General features: G+C 37.3%; 1 long non-coding RNA gene across 1 annotated transcript; it reads left to right on the top strand.

Annotated features, from left to right (window-relative positions):
* Positions 1-13917: 13917 nt before the first annotated feature.
* On the top strand, positions 13918-20905 carry LOC117419522 (uncharacterized). The gene is made up of 3 exons (XR_009307189.1): positions 13918-14047; positions 19367-19494; positions 19890-20905. It is a non-coding gene; the product is annotated as an uncharacterized LOC117419522 (long non-coding RNA).
* The last annotated feature ends 441 nt before the right edge of the window (positions 20906-21346 follow it).

Here is a 21346-nt window from a genome sequence, read left to right as displayed (position 1 = left end):
GCTTTTTGGCCGCAAGTCTTCCATGAAGGCCACTTCTGACCAGACTTCTCCGGACAGTAGATGGGTGTACCAGGGTCCCACTGTTTTCTGCCAATTCTGAGCTGATGGCACTGCTGGACATCTTCCGATTGCGAAGGGAAGTAAGCATGATGTGTCTTTCATCTGCTGCAGTAAGTTTCCTTGGCCGACCACTGCGTCTACGGTCCTCAACGTTGCCCGTTTCTTTGTGCTTCTTCAAAAGAGCTTGGACAGCACATCTGGAAACCCCTGTCTGCCTTGAAATTTCTGCCTGGGAGAGACCTTGCTGATGCAGTATAACTACCTTGTGTCTTGTTGCTGTGCTCAGTCTTGCCATGGTGTATGACTTTTGACAGTAAACTGTCTTCAGCAACCTCACCTTGTTAGCTGAGTTTGACTGTTCCTCACCCAGTTTTATTCCTCCTACACAGCTGCTTCTGTTTCAGTTAATGATTGTGTTTCAACCTACATATTGAATTGATGATCATTAGCACCTGTTTGGTATAATTGTTTAATCATACACCTGACTATATGCCTACAAAATCCCTGACTTTGTGCAAGTGTACGTAGAAGAATTGATGCTGTTTTGAAGGCAAAGGGTGGTCACACCAAATATGGATTTGATGTAGATTTTTCTTCTGTTCACTCACTTTGCATTTAGTTAATTGATACATATAAACTATTAACATGTCTATTTTTGAAAGCATTCTTACTTTACAGCATTTTTTCACACCTGCCTAAAACTTTTGCACAGTACTGTATATATATATATATATATCTATATATAAGCTCAAAGAGCCAGCTGCCCAATATGAATTTATATTTTTTAAAGCAAAACAAAACAAATACATAGTCTCCTGAAATTTGAAGTGTATTTAATCCAAAACTGGTAGTGTTACAAAACCATAGAGACTGTGTGTTACTACCTTTTCATTTTTTTTTTTTTTTACTGTGTAGTGTTGGGACTTTAATAAAGTGTATTTTCTATGTCTGCCACAAGATGGTGACAGAACACTAGAACGTGAAAGAGAATGTCATTTATTTATTTTGCCAAATCACAATGTTGATTTGATTTCCAAATTGTTTCAAATTGTAAAATGAAAGCTGTTAGTCGAATTCAAATTGATACCACACTTTACTTTTGAATGCACAGTTCATAAGGTTCTCTTGGCGTGTATGTGATAGTGTAGCCATTGTAGGGTAGGGCAATTTTATTTGTCTTAATAATAATAATAATAATAATAATAATAATAATAATAATAATAATAATAATAATAATAATAATAATAATAATAAGATGTGCAAACAAAATGCACAGTATATATATACACTGACTGCCCAAAAATTGGAGAATGTAACTTCAATTAGAAAAAAAAAAAAAAAAAAACTTTACAAGGGTTATTGTAACAGATTATACCTATCCTGGTCCTGCATACTGCACATTCTCTTCTTATTAGCCATTTTCCTGCTCAACAGTTATTTATCAATACACTGCCATTTAATACCTTGATTTCATTACTAAAGCTAGTCAGCCTGGCTTATATGAAATATATCATTGTGCTTTGTATCTGCTTCCTAATGGTTTCAACATGACCATGATGGTTCCTCACATACTCCACAATAGAGAGTCAGTCTGGCGTGTGATGCCTTGTTATCTAAACCTATAATATATAATAGCTGACTTCATTGGGTATTGGTATTACAACATTTAACATTCAACACTGTATAGTGCAACATAAATTGATTTGATCTCTGTTCTGGGTGCACGTTGACTAGCATTAGAAACATGTTAAGGAAGGACAGGGATCTGTAACAAACCGTCCATAATGCCTCCAAAGCATGCCGTCGATTCAGCTTTTATTATTATTATTATTATTATTAATAAATGACTTAGAAACGCTTCTTTTAAAAAAAATGATTTATCTAAAACTTACATTGCACCTTTGTAACTCAATTTCATGAATGTTGTTTATTGGACTAAACCTCTGGTGGAATTGTATGATGAAGACATTTTAAAAGCAAAGGCTGAGATGACAGTAATGTTTTCAGGTCATTTTAGGTGATGAGTATTCATTGTAATTCTTTTACTCAAAATTTGTATTAACACAATTTCCTTCTGCTAATTCTCCTTCTGCTAACACTCTCTATGGTCTTGTCATTTTGGACACCCAGACAAGACATGTGATAAAATAAGTGGTTTTAAATGTATTTTTCTGGTTCAGATTATTACTAACTTGGTTACACGCAAGATTGGTTATAAAGCACACTATTAATCGAAATTGTTCTTTAAGTTTTATCACCATATGAAATGTGTGTTGACATATCTAGGAAGTCTACTGTATACAACTGTTTCTTTTCTAGATCCAGTCCAGGAGTCTTGAGGCTGTATAGACCCACACAACATTCAGAATGCTGTTGTCAGCAATATATATATATATATTTTTTTTTACAGGAAATAAAATCAGAGGTTTTGTTTTTGCAGTACAAAAAATCCCCTAGCACAATCTCCAATAAGGGCATCACATACTGCTAATTGTTATAAAACAGTTAATAGTGTTTACAATTGGTACTGTAGACAAGCTAATTGTGTTTTTTAGCAAGGTGTTGCTAATGCTTACTAGAAATACCAGCCCTTAACAATGCTCTTGGTTTTGGAGGGTCTTTGTCATGATAAAAGCTCAGAAAAATGTACTGTAGTAAAGAACAGTAAAATGTCAAATGCCAAATTACTGTGCAAATATATACAGTGGTCTTACTAAGGCACTGTTCCCTTTTGTGTACTTTTACATACAGTAATGTCAACTTATTATCCTGCTTTTTTCTCATATGGCAGTTTTTTAACCCGAAACATGTCTCTTACAGCACAGTATGAAACAAGCTAAACTTAACTGACACCAGCAAATGTACGTCACCATACCACAGAGGAAGCTGAGGTTTGTTCCAAGCCCAAAAAGTTTCTTGAAACATCATATGGTTCAGAGGATGCAACAACAAAGCATGCCGTGGGAGATACTGTCAGCTGTACTAGCAAGGCGTCAATGTTAAAACTGTACAGTATTTTTACACAGCTTACCAGGATGCTCCTTTTATAGTTTCACTGCACTTTGCTATGCTTTTACAATGCTTAACCAAATATCCAAAACAACAATACTTTACTGGCTCTGTCGTATTACTGTGGGAGCTGCATATGATCTATTGTTATAAACACTTATGTAATTTATGTCCTCAGCTGTGGAAATAAGCAATACATTGTCTTAGCAGTGCTTCATATACTTAAGCTGGATCTTCTGCAGTAGATACTCAATAAGGAAAGTAAGAGTGTGCTGGTTTGGGTAATGCAAACAAAGGTTATATGTTTGCATTACCCAAAAATAGTTATTAGTGTCATAAAGAAATAAAGAAAATGGAACTAAGCTGTGGGCATTCTTATTCCCATAAAGGAGCAGATCTTATGGCGTGGAAAGGCAAAGATAGCTAGATAGCATGTTTGGAATCTCTATGCCAGAACATGACTTATCCAAATAGCTTTTTCCTGACATTTACAAATCCACTGCAGAGCTGAATGTGTTTACAATAGACTCCTAATGAAAGTCACCTCTGTTATTTTTTTTGTTTTTGTCAGAGCTGTAGCAGAGATGGATCCTTATTTTATTTCATTGTGTGCATTCTGTTCGATTGTAAGTCGCCCTGGATAAGGGTGTCTGCTAAGAAATAAATAATAATAATAATAATAATAATAATAATAATAATAATAATAATAATAGTAATAATAGAGTTACCACACCAGACATGAACAACTCAAGACATCCCGTTCCCTTTCATTCACAAAACTAACCTCACAGCCAATCTTCAGTGAAATAAACAACTCATACAAGAGTACTATTGTAATTTGAAGAGTAACTTTACAGTTTGCAATGGTTTCTTATGCTTTACCATGCACAGTACTTCTCCTTTGTTCACCATGCCGGACTATGCTTTCAGTTTTTTAGTATTTTAGGAATTTGTGACATTTTTTTTTTTCAACACTGACATTGGGGCTTTTTTCCCCAGTGAAGCCTGGTTCCAACAGACATACAGTACTGGCACCAAATTCCATTAGTTCCAGTGGTGGTCCAAGAAACATCTATGTGCTATTTAGTGCTTCATTTAAGATATTGCACATCTTTAGTGTTTTTTGTTTTTTTCATAGGGTCTTTGCAATGTGAGCATGATGATGATTGGGGGTTTACAATAATTTCACCTGATAAGACTCATTCTAGATCTGAAAAGGAGTATGCTATATTAAGACCACATAAATAGAATAGTCAGAGCAATGTGCACACATACAGTTTCAATAGAAATTACAAATTACTCAAACACAAGACCAAGTCATTGTAAACCGGAAAACCGGGTGAAATAAGTTGGAAAACCATTAGCGATTTCACTAAGGTCCACGAAAAGCATTACATTACAGTGTTTTGTACAGTATTTTGTATTTTTGTAGTTTTACCACAGAAGGCTTTCCGCTGAGAAAACACAAACTTACAGAAGGATATCCGTACATGCAGACAAACCTACACATACAATCACTTACACATAGCCAAACAAGGACACAGCCCCATAAGAATTCTGAATGACTGCAGGGTTGTTTAGGATGAGGCATTCCAGAGCAGGGCAGCTCAGTGTGTCAGTGTCATGCATTCTTTAATGAGCTGCCTTACACAAGCTTTACCTTAAGAACGACTCTTATTATATCCATTTATTTCAGTGTTCCTATTATACAATGCATTGGTCCAGGTAAATCACACAAACCTTTTTACTCCTAAATCATGGGTTCTGTTTGTTCCTTAAAACATCCAAACAAGCACCATGAATGAAATAAACCATTGGCTTTATTCATACATATTTAACTCAGGAGTAATGTATTCAGGCTAAATGTTGTTTATATGTAAATGTTGTTTATAACATTGTTGGGAGCGTTAGATGTACATTATGAAGGTAACAGGACTACATGTTAAGGACTACTTTTTGAAGCCCATTTTGAAGAACAAAGGTTTACAGATGACCTAGGCGATATAAAGTGCAAACCCCTGAAACTAACGAAGACGATTCTGTAGGACAGAGATCAGGTAATCTGAAGGCACTGGGGGTAAGGATCAGCCTGGCTAGTGTCTGCCTGGGCTCATCTGTGCCAGTAGGGTTTGCTGATGCGCAATCAGGTGAACTGTCAGCAGCTGATTATTCTCCCTTTGGGCCCCCAGCCAAGATTGGTGAGGACGGGATTCCAACCATGCTTGCATGACCCACCCTGCACTCCACACAGCAATGCTTTTACTAGGAGAGCCAGTGCATAAACCCCTGTACTGCAAAGAATGTTGGGGGGAGGGGGGCTTTTTGATATTTCTCTCCAAATGTTTAACATGAATTAAGGTTATGGACACTTTCCAAGGTGAGATGCGCATTCATTTGTTTTTCTTCCCTGTGTTACACCAAAGGCCTCTCTGTTCACACTGTAATTGTCATGCTAGTTTTACATTTTCCAGACCTTGCATCATTCCACATGAAAATGCTCTGGATTACTGCTTTGGGTATGGTATTTCAGAGAGGTCTTAGTGGTGCACAGAATCTGTGTCTACTGCAATATAACTTGTTTGCTTTATAATAATCTGGTGAAAGTTTTTTTTTTTTTTTTTACTTAAACAGTTGAGTAATGTTCCCTGAAAGTGTGTCCATCGGTAAAGGGAATCTTCCTGTTGAGAGAAAGCTGGAGTTCGGGGACTATAATAATTTCTTTCTTAGCAGACGCCCTTATCCAGGGCGACTTACAAGATATCACATTATTTTTACATACAATTACCCATTTATACAGTTGGGTTTTTACTGGAGCAATCTAGGTAAAGTACCTTGCTCAAGGGTACAGCAGCAGTGTCCCCACCGGGGATTGAACCCATGACCCTCCGGTCAAGAGTCCAGAGCCCTAACCACTACTCCACACTGCTGACTATGGTGCAGCTTATGAAAGAAAAACCTGGATCTTCATTGAAAATCTTACCATATATGACTGTGAAGTGCCTGAGTGTTTATACTGAAACACACTGCACTGGAGAAGCATCACCTGGAACGCTGAGCTCTCATCACCAAAGACAGCCACTTCTTCTCGGTACAGTAACGTTAACATGAGAGAGTGGTAATGTCCCAGTAGCTTTACAATCCCACCTTGTGACACTTGACCAGAATTGGCCCCTGTACTATTTTAAAATGATTTTTGTTGGTATTTTAGGTTTGCTTTGTATTTAGGACTTGCCATGCTTGGGCGCTTAATTTACACAGAATTCAGTAGTTTCCATGGCAATAAGGTGACGCCAAGGTCACTAGGAGAAATTAGAGGGAAATTGCTGATACACCCCAAAAATATAGGGCTTGAGCTCATACTGTATTAAATGATTAAGAATACACCCTGTTATTAATAAATACAGTGCACACAGTCATGGTGCACTTGGAACACTCGACACAACCCTCTACCAAAGTGTGGTAATAATGACTACAGAACCATGGGCGTTTAGAGCGTCTTCACAACCTGTTTGCAAATGTGTTCATATATGATGTTGAAGCTTTGTGGGACTAAATGGGGCTCAATATTTGCAATTAGCTGAGAGCAAGTCTTTCATTTAAGAACATAAGAAAGTTTACAAACGAGAGGAGGCCATTCAGCCCATCTTGCTCGTTTGGTTGTCAGTAGCTTATTGATCCCAGAATCTCATCAAGTAGCTTCTGAAAGATCCCAGGGTGTCAGCTTCAACAACATTACTGGGGAGCTGGTTCCAGACTCCCACAATTCTCTGTGTAAAAAAGTGCCTCCTATTTTCTGTTCTGAATGCCCCTTTATCTAATCTCCATTTCCTTGTTTCTTTTTTCAGGTCAAAAAAAGTCCCTTGGGTCAACATTGTCAATACCTTTTAGAATTTTGAATGCTTGAATCAGATCGCTGTGTAGTCTTCTTTGTTCAATACTGAATAGATTCAATTCTTTTAGCCTGTCTGCATATGACATGCCTTTTAAACATGGAATAATTCTGGTCGCTCTTCTTTGCACTCTTTCTAGAGCAGCAATATCCTTTTTGTAGCGAGGTGACCAGAACTGAACACAATATTCTAGATGATGTCTAGGCATTGTAAAGTTTTAACATTACTTTCCTTGATTCTTATGAAGACATTTCTGAGTCAACATAACTGCCTAGGTCTGTCATAGATTCCTTCTTCAATTTCATTATCTCCCATATGGTATTTATAATGCATATTTTTATTGCCTGCGTGCAGTACCTTACACTTTTCTGTATTAAATGTCATTTGCCATGTGTCTGCCGAGTTCTGAATGCTGTCTAGATCATTTTGAAAGACCTTTGCTGCTGCAACAGTGTTTGCCACTCCTCCTATTTTTGTGTCATCTGCAAATTTAACAAGTTTGCTTACTATACCAGAATCTAAGTCATTCATGTAGATTAGGAAGAGCAGAGGACCTAATACTGATCCCTGTGGTACTCCACAGGGATTTTCTTTCTATTTTCTTTCTATTTTCTTTCTATTTTCTTTCTATTTTCTTTCTATTTTCTACATGTTAATCACTCCCTAATCCATATGTATGCATTTCCTTGAATCCCTACTGCGTTCAGTTTGAGAATTAATCTTTTATGCAGGACTTTGTCAAAAGCTTTCTGGAAATCTAAATAAACCATGTCCTATGCTTTGTAATTATCCATTGTCAATGTTGCATCCTCGAAAAAATCAAGCAGGTTAGTTAGACATGATCTCCATTTCCTAAAACCATGCTGGCTGTCCATAAGTTTACATATAATAGAAGTCAGGCTTATTGGTCTAGTTACCTTGTTTGCTTTTATCTCCCTTTTTGTGGATCGGTATATGTTTCCAGTCTGTCGGTACAACCCCTGTGTCAAGAGACTGTTGCATGATTTTGGTTAGCGGTTTGTAAATAACTTCTTTCATTTCTTTTGAGTACTATTGGGAGGATCTCATCCGGCCCAGGGGATTTGTTTATTTTAAGAGCTCCTAGTCCCTTTAACATTTCTGCCTCTGTTATGCTAAAGTTATGTAAAACTGAATAGGAACAGGTCGACATGTGGTCATGTTGTCCGTATCTTCCTTTTTAAAAACTTGTGAAAAGTAATCATTTAATATATTTGCTATTTTTTTATCTTCATCTATGTTTTTGCCATTTGTATCTCTTAGACATTTGACCTCCTCCTTGAATGTTCTTTTGCTGTTATAATATTGAAAAACATTTTTGAATTGGTTTTAGCCCCCTTGGCAATGCTCGTTTCTATCTCTCTCTTGGCCTTTCTAACTTCCTGGTATTTAATTTAGCTGTTTTAGCTTACATGCGTCTCTTTGCATTTAAAAAGCATCTGTCTCCAGTGTAAGAATGTGTGGGAGACATGGTATATAATGAGGTAGCTTGTCTGTCTTCAAAGTAGTGTACACTAATTATTTCCTGTACATTTAGCTAGATATTCATCACAGGCAAGACAGTCACTAGCGGCATGTAGTACCTGTTTTACAACAACATCATTAAGGAAATGTAACTTTTCATTGAAATATTATAAACTTAGATTTTACTGGGTATCCATGCCTTGGCATTTCATAGGCCAGAAGGGTACTGTGTCAGAAGAACAGCCAGCACATTCCATTGCCTGCTGTAAGTCACCCTGGATAAGGGTGTCTGCTAAGAAATAAATAAGAAGAAGAAGAAGAAGAAGAAGAAGAAGAAGAAGAAGAAGAAGAAGAAAAAGAATAACTGGACCCTTTTCAATGTAAAGAAAGGAAGTGTAGAGATTTTCAAAAGGTTTCTGTCGCTAAACCACAAGCTCAGGTCATAATGTTGTTGACCTTTAACTTGTTAACTGGATAGACAGACCTTTCGTGGGTTTAAGACAATATTTGTTGAACTCTGTAGAAGGCTTTTTAGATCCAAATGGTATGAATGAGACAGAGGTCAGACGTCACCTTATTTGAGATGGTACATCACTGTAGATATTTTTCCAGTTGCCAAGTAGCAACCAGTCAAACAGGAGGCATAAAAGTAATGGTTTTATGCAGTTAGAAAAAACTGCAGACCTGTAGGGGGCCTTCTGTGTGTCCTTTTTCAGCAATCCCTGTCTATAGTGCATTAATCTTCAAGTATAAAGTCCACTATGTGTAATGTAGCATTCCCTGAGGTGTTCCATTAACACCACTCACATCTTTTAAAGAAGGCTGACATTAATTATATTGTCTAGCTCTTTTAATCGCACACTATTATGAGCAAAAGCTTACGGAGAAGTGAAATCAGGTCGCTTTTAAAAACAGCAAAATATGGGAAGCCCGATAGAGCTATGCTTAGTTGTTTCGTGGGCCACACAGCATCAAAATGGAAATATCTGCACAATACTTTTTTTTTTTTTTTCTGGAATGGATAAACTTGTGCCGTATAGAAAATTGACAGAACATTTCCTCTGCTAAGTATAATAAACAGCCAGACTTTCCACCACCCATACTTCCTCTAATTATTTATTTTATTATTACGGGGGGAAAAAACGTAACTGTTGTTTTTAAGAGAAAGTAACTTGAAAATTACATTTTCAAGTTTATTATAAAGTCATATTACCTGTATATGATGTTTGCAATCATTCTTTGTGGTTCTTATTGCAATACTTTTTAAAACTTTGTGCTATATGTGTTTTGTTTTTTGATATAATGTGCTTTGACCTGAGCTCAAGAGTTGCTCTTCATTTATAGCATTCTGCCTTTAAGTGTACAGCTATTTATTGAAACTTGATCCTTAGTATCAAGTTTTTTTTATCCTTACTTCTAGAAAACTAATTTGTTTTGATCTAGCTTGAGTTACATATGTCTGTGGCAGGCAACTAAAACAGTAGGGCAGCTCCTGAACTCCAGGCAACAAGTACACATGATTTCAATACAAACCACTCAGAATAATCACAGACATCATGAAAAGGTAAGAGGTCAGTAAAAACATGTGCAACACTTTACATGCAGCTGCCTTGTTTTTTCCTCATGTGACTCACGGGTGAGCTTGTTATTAGCAATCTGGAGCAGAGTGTCAGGAGGGGTTGACAATAAGGATATTTTACAAAACTGTATGACAAGAAACAATGCTATGTCATAAATTATTGAAGTCAAATAACCAGAGTAAATGTGCGATGCATACAGTAAACTACTTTTTTAAAAACCAGTTCATCTTCTGTTGCTAGGAAATGGGGGTGGAAGATTAGCAACAGGAATGCGTACTGTACCTGAAAGCTTCAAGTGTTCCTAAAAGTATTTGCTATGTTGTACAGTCTGTTATTATTGTTTTAACACAGGAAACACAAGGAAATATTTCTGGAATGTTACATAGTAAAGTAACTTCAGCTATTTCCAGATGGCTATCTACTACTATTTTTATTTTTGTGATGTCATTCCAAGACTTGTGTCGCATAATAAATATTAAATGGCAGTTGGATTGGAGGATATCCCAAAAGCTACGGATGCATTTTTTTAAATCTAGCCAGATCACAGGACCACAACTATATATATATATATATATATATATATATATATATATATATATATATATATATATATATATATATATATATATATATACTATTATTAGTTTCAGTAACAAACTATAATACAGTCATCAAAGAATTATTGGACAGCTTTTTTTTTATTATTTAAACTGGCCCCTGGAAGCTCCATGTGATCCAGATCCACACTGTAGAAGTTAGAGGAAAGATTTTACTTCAGAAGAGATGCATGTAAATCATCACGTGGGTATAGATTTACAAATAACATAGTTACATTACATCAGAAATAAGTTTAAAAGAAGAAATGACTGAATTCGCTTAGACATTATTTGTCACAAATTCCCATCCCGCAGATTGTGCAATTTGTGCAATACAGTTATCTTGACTAATCGTGTCACAGATCGTAAATCGAGCCTTTTACAAAATGTGACACCCACACACTTAATAACAGTTATTATAAGACAGACGGGTTTGTTTGTTGCTGTTAAGCCTTTATGACTTGAATATTCCTTCCTCTTGTGATTTATGGGTTTCCAACAGCCAGCAATTACTCGTGTGACATATCAGAAAGCAGCATACTATTGTGACAGTTTGTCCTCGGCATCTTCCTACATTAGATTCACTCCCCAGTTAACAATGTGTTTTGCTCATGCACTTAACGGCTTGTAATAAACTGTGCAATACCTGTAGAACAAAGATACAATTCAGTAATAACTTTCTATAATGATTTTGCTGAAGATTTTAAGTATTTTGTATGTGTGGGCTATTAATCAGGTACACGAGGACTGGACCCCAAGTACAGCATGCTCCTTGAGGTTATCAGTAACATCTTGTTCCTTTTGTAAAGTACAAGTGGATTTAACTTAGACCTAAAACACATTATGAAATCACAAAATGAGCTGGCATGTTCTGAAAACGGACATCTCTATTTTTAAGTCGGAGGATTGCTTAATCTTGAAGATCGACACTCATCACTGGGGTCTGAAGGTTTCCTGTGTAAAGTGCAAGATCTCTGTTATTAGCTGAGCGCTTAAAACTTTGCTCTGGTGTCACAGACTAGTGGCAGTGATACAGAAGAAGTATAAGACACGTGATTTATGTGGGGATCAAGTCAATTATTTAAAATACTGCAGTATTATAATGTATACTATATTAAGTATGCTACTAATGCTACATTTACTAAACATGTATCTTAAGCACACAATGATCTTCTGTTTATTTATTTATTTATTTATTTATTTATTTATTTACCTGGAAGGACTAATACATTGAAAAGCATAAAACATAAACCTTACAGTAATTTAACATATGACCACTGTACCAATAACAGCACTGTAGAGCACAAACACTGCAGATCAGTGAGCAGTTAAACTGAAATACATTTTTTAATTATAAACATTATCACTGGCCCCTCCTCTGTTTAGCTGAATATTATGGGTTCCTTGCTTTTTTCACAATAAGTAAGATTTTTCTAATACAGCACAATGATGTAAATTAAAGTTTAAACTCCTGCTTCCTTGTACCTTAACACTTTCTTTGCTAAAGATCACATGTCCAAATTATAATTGGACCATTGAACAACATTTGACCTACAGCACCGGAAGTATGTAGTTACCAGGAAGTAACAGAAACATCTATAATCAGGTCGCGAGGAGAAGTACCTTCTCCTGTTTCAGATTCAGAACCACATAGCTCTCTAGCAACAGAACTTACCAATTATTTTAACACAATTTGATCAACCTGTCTAGAAGCACTTCTGTCACTGTTGAAACAACTAACAACACAAACCTAAAACCTAGAGTGAGTGAGCGTCCCAGTCCTGCATATATTTCAGAGCAGTCCTTTAATTTATCAACGGGGGGTAATTTACTTAACCACCCCCAACTGACGTAAGCACGAGGATTTCTTTCCAACGGTATCCACGTCTCTACTGACTAGCTTGAAAACCAAACACACAGTAATAATTACAGCAATTACAGAAACTACTACATTTCCTGCAGCACAGACTTGCCGCTTGGAAATCGGTGCCACTGTAATATGAGGAAGGGGACCTCGCCTCATGTCAATGCCATATGTATAAAACTGTCAAATAAGTGCACTACTGCATTTGTTAAACTAAAATAGGTCTTCTTTTTTATTTAGTTTTTACTCTTATAAATAGATGGCTGTCTGGCTGTATACTAAAGAGGATGCATACTTTGATTTAGTTCCATCATTAATTAAAGTTATAATGTATATTTTATATTATTACATGCATATGTCATATATGTTTAACTACTTATAGCAGATCTCTTAACTAAAGTTTCACCTCTGTGACTGTATGGGTGACTCCAGAGATTCAAGATTCCAGTTAAAAGGCTGTTGAGAACCCAGAAGAGGCTCTTTGACTATTGATCACTATGCTAAGCTTTCTGTGATTAAAAGTACTAGTGCTTCTGGCGTGCATGACCAACTAGGAACTCCTTGTTTCAACAATCTGCTGCTGGATAACCAAGCATTGCATAAGAAGTCAAGTGCCTTAGGCATTCTACTGTATATATCCTCCTTATCATAGGAGAAACATATCAATGATGATGGATGATTCTTTCAGTGCTTGACTTACCTAGTTGATTTACACTGTATTGTGTTGGCTGAAGCCCAGCCGTGACACTTTGGGCCTCCTTATTTGAAGAGAAAACTGCAGACCTGTATATAAGTCTTTCTGTAAGAGTTAAACTGTGTGCTTACCTATCTGTGATGGTTACAACAGTATGTCAGTATGTTTTCAAATATACCAAAGAAGCCCAAGTTAAATTTAAAACACAAAGAAAGCAGTATATGGTGGATTCAATCAAAACATGTAACACACAGTTATTTTGCTATTTTGGTCTTGAGCCTGCCACTGGATTAACATGCAGAAAAGGTCGCCATAACAAGGAAATTACACAGACGCTGCGCTTTTTTTACTGATAGCGCACACATACATTTAAAAAAAAAAAAAATCTTTCTAATTTCAGGTTTGGGTAACACACCCACTTCTCTCCTTTGTAGAAGTAAATCTGAACCCATGAGCATAAAGTGGCTGTCTAACAGCGTGTTCATTACTTCAGAAAATGCAATAGCTTGTAATTGCTTCATCATCTCAGGTTCTTTGGTCTCACAGGGACATTTAAAAAAACAAAACTGGTCCCTCCCATTCTGTTGATTTGTACAAAATCACCTTCACCATAAAAATCTTTCCAGAGTTGTATGAAATGACAGGAAACGGGAACACTCTGTTTCTGCAGCTTCATCCAAGCCATTCTACACTTCCCTTCTGCATCATCATGTGATACTCCACTGAGCAGCAGCAGCATATTGTGTAACCATGTGTCTATAAACAGCAGGAGACAATGAAGTAGAAACTGTGCTCAGGGGGATCATGGCAGTTGAGGGAGCAGCCTTCAAGCCTTTCATTACACAAATGAGGTGTTCGCATCATGTTTTACAGTATGTAAAATATCTTCTTGTGTTTTCAAGATAAGCTTACTTTCTAATCACCCTGTATACCCAGAATCTAAGACTTGCAATACTGTATGCTAAATATACTTAATACCAAGGTTCATTGCAATTGGATAAGCTGTAATGAGTGTGGCATGTGTACAGTATGTTCTGTAGGACCGCCTCTATTGCAGGGGAGGATTTTTCTATACAGGCTTGGTCTCCTAGTTCTTCTTTTGTTTGTAAATGCCTATAGGGGAAACCTTCAGTTTCATTCCTGTTTCAGTCTTGTGTAATCTTTACCCAGGTAAATATATTGAAAGAATATGCTCAATTCAGCTCAGATGGCAAGAGTTAATATAAAACAAATTCAAAACACCATTAATAATACAATAAATTGTGCAATAAGAGTTCAATATGTACCAAGATAGTGTTTACTTAAGCAGGGCTACATACCTTTAGTGGCAGACTTGCAAATCAATCATGATCGTGATTGTTCTTTGTGGAAAATAAATATTAAGTAATGACTAATCAATTAATGGATATCCTGACATGCCATTTAGCTTATGAATTAATAACATGTTTATAGATTGTTTATAATCACTTATAACGGTTACCTAAACTAAAATGTTATCAAGTAAACTAAGAAAATCTTGACAGAATCATGACCATAAAAGGCAATTGCCTCAATCTGTTGGCCTGCCAGGGAGAATGTATGTCCTGCAGACAAATCACCTGCAAGAGAATGAAGTTTATTATATGTATAAATAATGTATATCTGTGTCTAGGATACAGTACCTGTTAATCCTCTACATTGCATAAGTTTGAAATGGGGTTTAGCTGTGGCTTGTTTTAACAGTTTGCAGAACACGTTTACAGGATTATATGTATTAAAGTACACTGCACTGATGTATCTTTCAAAGACACAAACCCATCAGGAATATAAGCTGGTTGTTTATACAGAAGTGAACATAATGAGTTTAAACAGGAAATGGAGATTCCTCTTGCGATTACGATGGTCATAATAAATATACTACTCTCAGCCATTCACTTAAATTGCAATTGTAAATAGTTTTATCCTGCAAAGGTCACAAAGCAGAGCTTGCCACTGAATTAGCAAATCTATCAAGGAATTAAGTGTATGGCTTTGTCTTGGTTTTTAGCCACTCGCAAAACTGTATATCTGCTTGTTCAGTTGATGTAGTTATGGCGAATTGCATTCAGCAAAATATATAAAACAATCAGATAAAAAGAAACTTGCTATATATAGAACCCTCTGTTGTTTCTTGAACAAGAATCATTCTTTATTGAGCAGAAACAAAAAGAGTAACCATATATAATTCTAAAAATAAAGAGTTTTAGTTTATCAGTTACTTTTATTTTTCAATAAGTATTTCTAGTGATTGTGAGTATTTTAAGTGATCTCTCTCTCTCTAGAGCCAGCTGCCCAACGTTTCGATATGTTGTACATATCTTTCTCAAGGGAACATGTGTTTGAATCAAAACATTGGAGGTATTTATAGGTTTTTGACAGCATCACAACTACTTGCTATTGTTTATATTAAAATCCATGATTTATTCGAACATGATGTAATGGTGTTCTGTATATTGTGACATCATTTTTACTTCTATCTTTAAATCTGTATTAATTCTAATTAACATTATTTTATATAAACTTATATTTATATTATCATGCAATATCATGATATATATATATATATATATATATATATATATATATATATATATATATATATATATATATATATATATATATATATATTAAAATTGCATACTGCTACTGGAGACAAAAGGACGCAATAAAGGACACTATCCAGTTTCTCAGCAAGACAATAAAAAACATTCATAATGTACAGTCTTGCTAATTTGTTTAGAATTACCAACACAGAAGTATGACAGATTTTTACTTCCTTATAAATATGCATTATCACCCCACACTGTTATAAACAGATTATTATTATTATTTATTTCTTAGCAGACGCCATTATCCAGGGCGACTTACAATCGTAAGCAAATACAATTCAAGTATCACAGTACAAGTAATAATACAATTAAGAGCAAGATAAATACAATGACTTTGGTTCAAGCAAGTAGAAATGTGACAAAATACAATTCAATAAAACAGCAGATAACAGTGTCAGTGATAGTTACATCAGGATATGATTAAATAATAAAAATACTACAGATTAAACACTAATCTCTGAAGTACAGGATTAAATGCAGTAAAATAGGGGGCAGATAAGAGCAAGTAAAGCGCATTTAAGGAAGGGTGATAAGTGTCCCAGGGGAAGAACAGAGGAGTTCTACAGGTGCTTTCTGAAGAGGTGAGTCTTGAAGAGGCTCCGGAATGTGGTCAGGGACTGGGCAGTCCTGACATCTGTAGGAAGGTCATTCCACCACTGCGGAGCAAGGGTGGAGAAGGAGCGGGCTTTGGAGGCAGGGGAGCGTAGAGGAGGTAGAGCCAGTCTTCTAGTGCAGGCGGAGCGGAGAGGTCAAGTGGGGGTGTAGGGAGAGACGAGGGTCTGGAGGTAGCTGGGTGCAGTCTGGTCAAGGCATCTGTAGGCTAGTACAAGAGTCTTGAACTGGATGCGAGTGGTGATCGGGAGCCAGTGGAGTGAGTGGAGTAGTGGAGTTGCATGGGAGAAGCGAGGCAGAGAGAACACCAGGCGGGCAGCTGAGTTCTGGATGAGCTGGAGCGGACGGGTGGCAGATGCAGGGAGGCCAGCCAGGAGGGAGTATAGGAGGGAGAGTACCAAGGCCTGGACCAGGAGCTGGGTGGCGTAGTTGGTGAGGAAGGGTCGGATTCTTCGGATGTTGCTCAGGAAGAATCGGCAAATGCGTGCCAGAGTGGAGATGTGCTGGGAATAAGAGAGGCAGGGGTCCAGGGTGACTCTGAGGTTCTTAGCGGAGGAAGAGGGAGAGAGTGTGGTAGTTTCCAGAGGAACAGAGATAGTGAGATCAGAGGAGGGGGAGGAGGAGGAGGGAAAGAAAAGGAGGTCAGATTTAGAGAGGTTGAGTTTGAGGTGATGCGAGTGCATCCAGGAGGAGATAGCAGACAGACAGGTAGAGATACGGGAGGAGATGGTGGAGTCAGAGGTGGGGAAGGAGAGGAAAATCTGAGCATCATCAGCATAGAAATGGTATGAGAAACCATAGGATGCGATGAGGGGGCCCAGGAAGCGGGTGTAGAGAGAGAACAGGAGAGGACCCAAGACTGACCCTTGGGGGACTCCTGTTGAGAGAGGGCGAGGTGTGGAGGTTCTGGAGATACTGCGAGAGTGTTTCTAGAAATAACTGGTTTACATGTCACGGTATGTTTTGTGTCCCTAACTCCAGTCCTGGCTCAGTGTATAGTCCCCCAATATTTGTTGAAGTTATTGTATTTTTATAATTTCTTTTCAAAACAGCCTGCCAGCAGAACATTTTTGTTGTGTTTTGCAAAAGTATAATTTTCCGAACGGGTTTCCTACATATTTCCTAACAGTCCCATGATCTGAGTACGGTACATGTCACTTAATTGATCTTGGAGTCTAATACACAAATAAAAACAATTGTCAGTGAATGATGTGGTTCCATTTCTGCTCTTAGTTGATGGCCTGAGGTGGTCATGTGACTGACTCTAAGAGTCTAGCAGGTCAGGCCACGGCACGCCGGTAGCAGCAGGTGGTAATTTTGAGCAAGATAACTAGTCTTTATCTACAGACCCAAGTTCACAGGCAAGGCCCCTCATTCATAATATTCCAGGGTTCAACTAAATCTAGTGCAAAACACTTGGGCTTCTGCTGTAGACAGATCTGTGCTTTGTGCTCACAATAGCATGAACAAGCAGACCAACTAGAAAGCACTCCAGCACCATGTTAAGCAGCACTACATGTTGAGTAGAAGTAGACCTACATTCAGTTGTGTCATCAGAAATTGATAGTAAGATGGCAAAGATGCAGAGTTGTTTTGGGACTTGCATAGTAATGCAAGTATATCAAGTACATCTCGCAGAATAAACCAAAAGACAACACCAAAAAACTGTCCAATTCATATACTTACTTGGCTGGCTTCAATCAATAGGGAGTCATATGTGAAAAGACTTCCTCTCTCTCTGTGCTCTGGGCACCAGACCTACCTCTATTTACTTTAACCAGATAAATTACCAGTTAGGCTAAAGTATTTCTAAAAAGCAAAATACAATTGTTGTTTGTTTGTTTGTTTTTTTCCCTTGTATATGTGTCACTTGAGAATGGAGATGACTAAACATTTATTGGACATAGTTATCTCACGACTTTCACTTGTTCCAATTATAATGTTTTTGAGTAAATGAAGAAAAATAACATGTCTTTGAGAGTTATTGGGTTGAGTAAGGCCTTGGGGAGCCCTGTGTTTATCCAAAGGCAGAATCAGCATGGGGTGGAATGGCAGGCATTCCCACACTGTAGCACCAAGGGACCTCAGCACTGACCCAGTCAGCCCACTGTTAGTATAAGCAGGCTGTTTTAGTCCCAATGGTAATTCACTGCATGGCCTCTTCTGAAGAAAGGAATCATTTACTGGGGGATATCAAAGGGTGCTGGGGGCTCGACGACTACACAACTCTAGACCAGAAGGTCACAGGTTCAAATCCTACTTGTTCATAGCCCAGACATTGCAGTTAAAGGTATCTGCATTGCACTTTAAAGTTTTGCTCTTTGAGTGAGACCCAGTAAACATCAAGACTCAACAGAAAAGTATGTAGTCATGTCACCCTCTAATGTATTGCTTGTGTACTCTTTGCTGTCATACAAAGAGTGCAAGAGAAACACTCCCAACATGATTAGGGGTAGCTGCTGAACACTTAGAAACATATTATAAGTCAATACTTCTAAATAAAAAACAGATGAAAAGCTGATATAAACGTGTTTAATCTGTTGTGGTTTAAACATTTAGAGTGTTTTGTCATTGAAATTCTACACTCTCGGCTAAATTATAAGTGTAGTTGCTTCCAATGGGGAGGTGAACACATCTAATGCTGTAGGTTTATTGTATAGAACAGTGGATTTCAAACCCAGTGCTCAAGTACAAGGTTTTTGTTTCAACCGGGAACAAAACTGGTTTTACAAGTGCTTTGTTTTCCAGTACACGAGACAGCACTTAACAGATAGCACATGACAGCCTGTGAACATGGTGTCACTACAGTGAGTGTTCTAGAGTCATCACCAGACTGAAATGCAAATTTAAAAAACAAAACCAAGGACTGTACTGCGCTTGAGGACCAGGGTTGAAACCACTGAAGGTTCGATTAATGTAGGATGCAGCTGTAATGTGTTCACTGTCCAGCAGGTGGCTTCCAACCCTGTTCACCCAATTTGCTCTATGGTAACAAGAAACCAGACAGCCAGAGTCTACGGAGTTTAATGGGTCACATGATTTTTCTGGAATCAGCCTACAAGATCTCCATGCATGCCCAGGTAAAAACATCTATAAAGTGCTACTGAGAATACCGTCCTAAGCACAGAGTGGACTGCTCATTTATTTACTTTGATTAGTTAAAGAATAATGTGTGTTAAAGTTATACTTTATATTTGCTATTTTTTCTCTAGTATATTATCTAATTTGCATGTTCTGTATATTTGTCTACTGTTGTTTCTGCTACTGAAAAGACAACGATGATTGTGGAGAAGTCCTTGAGGAGTCTTTACAGAAGAATGTTCGCTGGAATAGTGAGAAAGCATGACAAATAATGAACTAATCAGAAACAACTGCTGTGTAGTGAATTATACAGAACCTACATAATAGAATATCAAACATGGAGATTATTGTGGAAAAAGTAGATGATAAAATGTCTGTCTTTTTGTCCCATCAGATGATCCCTGCCATGGCTGCGTTCAATGCTGTCATCTCATACTGCTGAGGTCTTGATTCATGTTCTGTGTCCTCCAGAATCAATTCCTGGATCTCCCTTTTCTCTGGGCTTCCAAGCTCTTTGATTAATAGGCAGCAGTTGGTTAAAATGTCAGCAGCACGTGCCCTCTCCTGTTTTAAAACGAGCCAGCCTGTCGCCTGCATTCTCATTTCATTCAATGCTGATTTTAAACATGCATAGACACTTACCCTTGGTCCTGTTATTTTCTCACCCCTTTTCACATGGCGACAGGCCATTTACCAAGGTCTACCCAAGCATATCCACTTCCCACGCTTAAATATGCAGGAGACCTATGACAGCAGAGCTATTAGTTGCTATGCACCTCAGTGCCACCTCTGCCTGATTATATTAATTCATGTTACACTAGACTGAAGGATTTTTTTATATGATGTGGTTTTTTATTAGTTGAATTGTGATACGTGTGAAAGGTACTATGAATCCGAATTGTGAAGTTACTTAAGTCACCATGATCCATCTATATCCCCCCAGGACATACTGTTTATGATCGCTGTCTCCACACCCATATTAAAAGGATTCTGTATTTATACTGTATTTAATTTCTCACCTGTTTAATATCCTATTCTGTGTGTTTACTACCATTCTCTATTGTTTAAATCGATTGCTGAGCTCGCTGAAAGTCCTATTTGAAATCAGCTCACTAACCAGAAATTCAGCTTTTAGGAGTCTTTCCAGAAGCAGCCCCCCTGGTTAAAAATGAGACATTAGTTATTACGCCTAGTAAATGATCTCAGCAGAAACAGAATTATATATTAAAAAAAAAACACACACACACACACACACACACACATACTAGGTAAGAAATGAAATATTAATTCTGCTCTGGATTGCTCGGCATAAAAGCGATTCTGGCTTTAGGCTTGTGAGATCAGAGGACGTTCGCATGCCCTCAGAATGTCTGTGATGTGTGGGGACTCGCAAGACATTGGACATTCCAAACTGGGGGAAAATAAATAAAAAAATAATTGGTCACTCTAAACTTAAATAAATAAATACAAATTAAATATTCACAACTTAGTCATTGTATTTGTAGTGAAGGTTTCGTAATGACAATATAAATGTTGACCTACATTCCGGAATCTCATATTGTATTATTTGTACTATACCATTTCATAGCATTTAATAAAGTATACATACTTATTCATATCTTGTGTCCCAAGATCATCTTTGGGTATAAACTTATTTCAAATACTTCAAATAACAAAACAGACCTTTACAGTATGCACAGTTTGTAGATTGGCTTCTGCTTAGGCAATAGTTCAACTAGACGTAAATAGCCATACACTATAACAGTTTACTGTAAAAGAACCATAAGTCTATAATGCTTCAGCAAATTTCCCACTATTCATGCTGCACCCAAATCAAACTATTCCCTCACT

The sequence above is a fragment of the Acipenser ruthenus genome, chromosome 14 (genome assembly GCF_902713425.1).
Source record: "Acipenser ruthenus chromosome 14, fAciRut3.2 maternal haplotype, whole genome shotgun sequence".
Classification (NCBI taxonomy): domain Eukaryota; kingdom Metazoa; phylum Chordata; class Actinopteri; order Acipenseriformes; family Acipenseridae; genus Acipenser; species Acipenser ruthenus.
Note: the sequence above shows the minus strand (reverse complement) of the source record. Positions and strands in the feature narration are given on the sequence as shown.